The sequence below is a fragment of the Dermacentor andersoni genome, chromosome 4 (genome assembly GCF_023375885.2).
Source record: "Dermacentor andersoni chromosome 4, qqDerAnde1_hic_scaffold, whole genome shotgun sequence".
NCBI lineage: Eukaryota > Metazoa > Arthropoda > Arachnida > Ixodida > Ixodidae > Dermacentor > Dermacentor andersoni.
Window position 1 is genome coordinate 221,010,553 of NC_092817.1, and position 6,709 is coordinate 221,017,261.

The window sequence follows — 6,709 nt, forward strand, 5'->3', positions numbered from 1 at the left end:
GTGAGTCATGCTGAATATTGAATGTTCCTAACAATTTTGTTTTGTTTATGTGAATCAATCCCACAGTGCCAACAGGCATTATCTTGGGGCACATAAGGTAGTGTACAACATTATCAGTAGTTTCATCTCACAACTCCCACCTGTCACAAATTCCATTCCATTCCACATAAATCATGTTGTAAACACAGATGTAACCAGCAATGCAATTGGAAAAATTAAAGATAGTCATTTTTCTCAAAGAATACTTAGTATCTTTTCGTCAAAGATATGCATATAGTTTAGAAAACGTATTCTAGCCCTGCGAACTGTTTTTTAACATTCCTTTAACATTTGACTCTACAATTAGGGAAATGCAGAATACCTGTGGCAAAGCTGCGCTGATTGCAGCTGGTGCTGCAGGCACATTCTGAAACTGCAAGGACATCAGCAGCATGTCAGAGTGGCATATATCAGCATTAATTCACAGTTTACTCAAACAAGGGACAAGGAAAGTTTCTATTAATGCACACATGCACAGTGCACCATAACATTTCACTCCACGAACACATGCAAATCACCTCTGCCGAGGCCCTGCTGGCTGCAGCTGGCACTGCAGGCCACACATCCTAGAACGTGCAAGGAGCGACGTCATCAGGATAGCCACAGCATGTCACAGTGACACATCAGCATTCATCCCCAGTCCACTCAAACATTTTCTATTAATGCACACGTGCACAGTGCACCATAACATTTAACTCCACGAAAACATGCCAATCACCTCTGCCAAGTTTCTGCTGGCTGCAGCTGGCACTGCAGGCCACACATCCTAGAACGTGCAAGGAGCGACGTCATCAGGATAGCCACAGCATGTCACAGTGGCACATCAGCATTCATCCACAGTCCACTCAAACATTTTCTATTAATGCACACGTGCACAGTGCACCATAACATTTCACTCCACGAACACATGCAAATCACCTCTGCCGAGGCCCTGCTGGCTGCAGCTGGCGCTGCAGGCCTCACATCCTAGAACGTGCAAGGAGAGACGTCATCAGGATAGCCACAGCATGTCACAGTGGCACATCAGCATTCATCCACAGTCCACTCAAACATTTTATATTAATGCACACGTGCACAGTGCACCATAACATTTCACTCCACGAACACATGCAAATCACCTCTGCCGAGGCCCTGCTGGCTGCAGCTGGCGCTGCAGGCCTCACATCCTAGAACGTGCAAGGAGAGACGTCATCAGGATAGCCACAGCATGTCACAGTGGCACATCAGCATTCATCCACAGTCCACTCAAACATTTTCTATTAATGCACACGTGCACAGTGCACCATAACATTTCACTCCACGAACACATGCAAATCACCTCTGCCGAGGCCCTGCTGGCTGCAGCTGGCGCTGCAGGCCTCACATCCTAGAACGTGCAAGGAGAGACGTCATCAGGATAGCCACAGCATGTCACAGTGGCACATCAGCATTCATCCACAGTCCACTCAAACATTTTATATTAATGCACACGTGCACAGTGCACCATAACATTTCACTCCACGAACACATGCAAATCACCTCTGCCGAGGCCCTGCTGGCTGCAGCTGGCGCTGCAGGCCTCACATCCTAGAACGTGCAAGGAGAGACGTCATCAGGATAGCCACAGCATGTCACAGTGGCACATCAGCATTCATGCACAGTCCACTCAAACATTTTCTGTTAATGCACACGTGCACAGTGCATGCACCGTAACATTCTACCGCACGACCACATGCAAATTATATGTGCTGAGACTCTGCTGGCTACAACTGGTGCTGCAGGCACAACATCCTGAAACATGCAAGGACAGACGACAGCAGAATAGCCACAGCACGAGATTAATGTGTGGCACAACTGAGACTCACAACCCATTACTGCACTCACACAGAATCTGGAACCCTTGACACTTTAACAGCCAAGTGGCTGGGCACAATACAGAATCTGGCCCCAAGTGCCCTACAGTATGCTACATTAGGGAGTAGCAGCTACTAAAAATGCAAAGAAAAAATTATCTACAGTTCACCACTGCAAGAAGGCATATTAACCATAACCACTTCTAAAACACAGTTACTGCAGAAGAAACATACGTGTCTCAGTTTGCAGCGAGATTCAAAAAGGGGAGCTTTCAATGCTGTTGAAACTTGCTGTATGTTGTTAGCAGCAACCTTAAAAAGCATCCTAGACTTCTAGTGTACTTTCTAATTACCTTGACGTGATTATCAATTTTCTTATACTTACAGCAGATATGTCAATACTAGGTTTACAGCACCTACGAAAACATCAAATTGTTTGCAGCATGCTCTATTGCATAGCTTTGATTTCCCCATTAAAAAGAAAGCTTGGGAATTCCAAAATTGCACTCTGCAACAACACACTCACGTACAGCAACAACAGCACTCTCAAACGAGCTCAGCAGAGGGGAAAGGCAATTGTCTTCCACACCGTCCTGCACAGCAGATGTGCGTTTGCAATGGTTCAGAAGAACTTTGGCAGCATTGTTCCATCCCTCTCCCCTAACACAATGTGACTATGCAGAAAGCTACTAAAAAATTTAGCTGCCCAAAAAGCTATCCAATCCTTCTATGCATGTTACTGCCTTGCCATAGCCACCTTCAGTCATGCATTCATTTTTTCCACCATGAGCCACTGGTATGCAATCAACGTTTCAGAACCAGTGCACATGCGACACACTGTGCAGGATAGTGCACTAGAGGCAAGGCAATTATTTTCACAGTGAACTTATTTGAGTGCTATCGTCATTGCACACGGGAATATGAAGCATTTTTAAATATCTTGTTGGCTTTCTTTTAAACATGATATAAAGAGCCATGCATGAGAGAGTGCTGCAAATAAATAGTGTTTATAGCGGTGCTCTAACAATGTTAGGTAATGTAAAGTAATAATAATAATAATAACCAATAGGTAAACATAAGAACACATAAGGTGTCAAACAATTTTTCAGGTTGCTGCTAACATACAGTTGGTTTGATCCACATAGGTTTAACTTTTTGAACATTGTGCATGGTAGACACCCTGTTTACTAATACACGTCAACTTTTGTGTGAAATATGGAATGTTTTCCCTCCTGATGGCAGATGTTGCATCCTGAAGCACAAGACTGTGTGAGATGCAAGGAAAGCTGCTTGAGCAGCAGGCATGCTGTGGTCAGCAGAAGCTGATATGCCTGGAGATATGCCTCTGATATGCCTCTGCTGCTTTCTGCTGACTCACAATGTATAGCATGTAAGACTGTTAGCAGCAGAACGATTTAGCAACAGAATGACTATGCCACAGACAAAAGATGCCGTAAAGTAAGGTAGACTATAAGAGGAAAGGTTTTAAAAGCCCAAAAGAACCGCACTACACACCTCAAAACACTCGCTAGTCATCATCTCGGAGTCTAATATACTTTTAGGCTGGAAAACAGAGTAATATCATGGCATCAGCTGCAGCAGATGCCGGCTTAACAATGACAGCTCATATTGCACCTCAATTAATGGTGAATGAAGAAAACACTGCCAACTTACCAGAAAAATGTAATCATTATTTGAATAATCAAAATCCTGGAAAACAGGGTGATAAACTACATAGTCGTCATGTCACAATGTGCAGCTTAATCAATGATAGTACTATGTGAACTGCACAATAATGCAAGCTTAGTAGGACAATAATTCAAATAAGTACTACTAAACCCCCTCCTAACGACAAAAAGGAATGTTATCTTTTTACTAAATGAACCTGACATGAGATTGTAAATTTCTTGCTGCATGCACTGTAATATTTGGCTCACATGTTCACAGGAGCCTCATTTACAGATCAGCAACATTTTCTTATTAAGTTAAGAAAGTGTTTCAATGCCCTGTTAAAGCAGGACACTAAACATGAAGGCTTGCTGCATGCTCACAGAGCAATGACATTTTTATTCAGTGTAACAAGCACTGCCAATGTGTAAATGCTTTCTTCCTTATACTTTTTCTAGTTAATTTTTCCTTGCACAAGGCATGGTCAAACTTGAATGCACAATAGCATGTAACGTAAGCCTGCAGGAAGTGTATGTACAGGCATCGTTTAGGACAAAGATAAGCAAACCTCGAAATCTGCTTGGAATTATACAAATTAAGCCCCATATAAGCACACTAAAAAGATGATAAAATAAATATTCATGCTGTTTACTGTATATAACTCAGATTAACAGTTAAACGAAACTGGATATATAGAAATACAATAGAAACAAAAACTAAGCCACAACAGTGCTTTAAATTTTTACTTACCATTCCACTATCAACACAAGCCAACTTGGGGCGGGCATCATTGAGGTGTGTCAACAGCAGATCTAAAAAGGTATAAGCAATCACACTGATCACATGTAGCAGCTGGAATAGGGCAAACAACTTCAGACACTGTTTCACAAGCAAGATGCGTTGCAGTGACTATTCCCAGTATATAGCAAAGTTAAACCAAGTGTGCTTATCCCAATCAATAGATGACCAAAGCAATCCACATGAAGCATATGACCAATACACCCAATTCATCAACAACGAACTTTGTAAGTGCCTCCATGACATAACTAAGACAAAGGAAAAAATTTTTTCTTAATTTCTTTGCCGAGTCTTCATTTGGCCATGCACTGCTATCATGATCAAATTCCAACTCGGCCTATTCGGCATCCTTTTGCTATCAATTAAAAGGCCTCCTGCTATTAAGTAGTTATTTTACAGAATGCGAACATATCTAGAAATTAACTTGGTTTAAAGAAGCACTCACTGCTGCCCAAGATGCGAGAGCTAGTGAACACTCGTTCACTAGGTTTTATAACTTATGTCATAGCGAGCAAGCACCACGTGATCAGCAAAATTTCAACTCAGGGGCACAGGTTGAAAGAGCATCTCATTTTTTAAAATATTTTATCGAAAAACTGCACAACTATAAGATCACTTACGGCAATACAAGATTAAACTTCGTAGTACAAAGTACCTCCAACTGCTGTTCATGTGCATCAATTACTCCTGCAGTGCTTTGGATTGCTTTAGCACACTTCTCGGCTTTAACAGTGAAGGTTCTTAAAATTCACAACTCCTGTTGAAGTGCAGCTGTCAAGACACATCATTTGCCTTTTTTCCTTAAGTGTTTACTCTTTCAGCCACTTTACTTACTGCATATGGCTTCTGTTTTTTGGTGCTGGCTGTGCATGATCGTTAACACTAAAGGTATCCAAATAATTTATCCGTGGCTGTGTGCTTCCTTGGTGTCAGGGGCTTAATAATGCACTGACTTAGCAAGAGCACTTTGTAGTGTAAGTTTTCAGGCTCCCTTTCATATGTATGCAACTAATATTTAATCAGGTGCTCACAGTATTTACACCTAGTTATTAGTGTGTTTATCCTGTTTCAGGGTCCCCTTTAACAGCTCATATCAAAAAGAAAGCAGGAACGCACCAAACTTTGTAGTCAGGAGTGACTGCAATTCTTCATTTTTCTTTTTTTCTTTCTTCAGTCTTTCAAAGAGCACTCTGTTTTTTTCCTCAAGCTGTTTGTTTTTCCGTTGCTCCTTCTTCAGGAGACTTTTTTCCACAACTTCGTCGTCACTTTCCGAAAAATGGCTGCTGCCCCGCTTCCTTTTCTTCTGCAAGATTTCTCTTTGTTTGGTGCTTTTTGAGAGCTGAAGCTTCTCCTTAGTCACCTGCCGAGCAAGCTTGGGATCCTGTTGTATATAAAAAGCACAGTCAATACCAATTAGTGCAATCATGACAGATTCTCCCTACTACAACATCTGCTGAATTTTCAAATGACGTCACATTATGAAGCTGGATTAAAGGATGAGGCGCATTTGACCCTTGTGAAGTCACGTGCCCATTCGTCCTTTAAAGAAACTGATTATGGAGTCTTACACAGCTAAACCACGACCTGATTATCAGACCTGCAATAGTGTGGATTAACGGAGTCAGATTTTGACCACCTGAAGTTCTGTAATGTGTGCCCAATGCACGTTAGACAGGCGTTTTTGCATTTCACCCCCATCAACATACAGCCACTATGTCATGATTTCATCTCACAACCTCGTGCTTAGCAGCACAATGCTAAAACCACTAAGCTACCACAGCGGGTCATTCTTGCTTAACTGTGCTATATACATAATTTTCTTTTTCTTATTTTAAAACATTACCATAGCATGTAATACAACACATGCTGTGTGTAAGGGATAATGAAATGCTGTGTGCAGGACCACAATGGCCCTCATTCATAATTCCATAGCACCTCATCAAGAAGCGTCATTATCGACTTACCACAGCTGACTTGACCAGGAGGCTGGGTGGGCAGTCGAATTCAGTCTGTGGCACGGCCATCCTTTTTCGTGTCATCGAGGAGATGAGATCCCTCTTGGACACTGTATGAACAAAATTTGTTTAGTCGTCTTTCGTGTGAATAAAAGAACAGTATAAGGGGACATTATGCAGCGACACCACACAGTTTCTCACCCACATAACCAGATTAAGGCTTTTATTCATGCAGCTTCACACACTCTCTCTCCCTATGCATATATATATATACACAATAATTCTATAACTAATATAGAACCATATAAGTGCAATCAGGTAAAACACCCTGCTTTATGATATAAAAAATTACTCCATGCTCATTTGCATACCGACCACATGATGACAAGCCCATCGCGATTCTTCTGTCGAAACGAT